Consider the following 1,826-nt stretch of genomic DNA (forward strand, 5'->3'; position numbering starts at 1 on the left):
CCCGCAGGCAATGACTTCAGTCTTCAAGCATTCACAGATGCGGATCACGCCGGATGCAAACTAGATCGAAAAAGCACCTCAGGTGGATGTCAATTTCTGGGTGGAAGACTCGTCAGCTAGTCATCAAGGAAACAAAGTTGTGTATCTCTGTCTACCGCAGAAGCTGAATATGTGGCCGTAGCGAGCTGTTGTTCACAAGTACTATGGATGAAAACAAAACTTATGGACTACGGATACAGAATGCTGCGGATACCGATTTACTGTGACTCTGAAAGTGCCATAGCGATTTCTCACAATCCTATTCAGCACTCCAAGACCAAGCATATTGAACTACGGTATCACTTCATCAAAGACCACATCCTGAAAGGTAACATTGAACTCATCTTTGTCCATACTCATGAAGAGATTGCTGATGTGTTCACAAAGGCACTTGACTCTACAAAGCTCAACACTTTCCTGCAAATGTTAGGAATGATGAATCCGGACCCGCAATTATTCTTGAATTGATAGGTACCGCAGACCATCCTTGGTCTCTGTTGCGGTCCTAACTGAAGTTACTTATCATAGATGGTTTTGGTATATCCTGTGTACCGCAGTCTATGTACCGCAACCATATATCATATTTATCTTTCACTGGTCCTTATTGTTTGTTATTACTAATTTCTTGTACAAGTGTTCTCCTCAGTTACTCTACTACAGACATTCATCTGGTCATCCGCAATGACATCTGGTCATCCACAATGACATCCTGTCATCCACAATAACAAAGAGTCATCCGCAATAAAACCTCCATCCGCAACCACCTTGATATTTTCTCAACTGTTTTATTAATCTTTGAATCATGGTGTGCTATTTAATGATCCTTCATTAAATAAGAAAACATTAAATAAAAAACATTCCTTGGAGAAACTGTCCCCTCACCTTTTTGAATAAACCTTGTGTCAGACCTATTTTAGGTATGATGACAAAAAGAACGCTTTTCCATAAACAAATTCTTAATCTGTCTTTTCCTCTTACCCAGCACGTCCAATCCGTTACAACTTCTCTTTGCACAACGGATTAAATCAACCCCATCCACACGATCACCTGACGTGATGTTGTACGTCTAACATCTCATTAAATGAAAACCCTTTTTTGGTAAAATCTCAAAAATTTAAACCGTTTCATATTTTGTGGCTGAGATTTCACCTCCCAAAATCGAAAGAACCCCCATTTTTTTTTACCTTATTCTTTTTCACCTAGGGTAAATAAAAAAAACGTTTCCCGCTCCCATAAGCCCCCTATAAAAACCTTTCTTCTTCCCCAAGAACAGTTTACGCTCTCTGAACTTTGAATCCTTTCTCCATTTTCGTACTCTGTTTCTTCACTTTCTCTCAAACTGCTTCAATGGTGAAATCCGGTGTATCCAATAAACAATCCAAAGCTTCTGGATCAGTGAACCCTACTGGTTCAGACTCTGCTTCAAGACATCCTACTCCCACAATTGCATCAAGCAATTTCAGAGCTGTATTCGAAGATCATTCATCTTACATTGCTCCAATCAAGCTGATGATCAAGTTCTTGAACAATCATCCCGTGTTTGGCCCCTTCGATTCATTTACAGACGTTGTTCCGCTTTCAACCCTATTCAAATGTGCCTTTTCAGCCTATCGACCACTCGAGAACCCACAAGAAGTGCATCTTAACCTAGTTAACGATTCTTTGGTCATCCTGTCTAAAGAAAAGTTTCTTTCTGCCATTAACCTTCTTGTTCATCCTTCCATAAAGATCTTTACTCCATCCATGGCGGACATCACTTCTACACTTTACCAAATGGGATATCAAAA

Source organism: Lactuca virosa, chromosome 8, assembly GCF_052849685.1.
Source record: "Lactuca virosa cultivar CGN04683 chromosome 8, Lactuca_virosa_CGN04683_v6, whole genome shotgun sequence".
Classification (NCBI taxonomy): domain Eukaryota; kingdom Viridiplantae; phylum Streptophyta; class Magnoliopsida; order Asterales; family Asteraceae; genus Lactuca; species Lactuca virosa.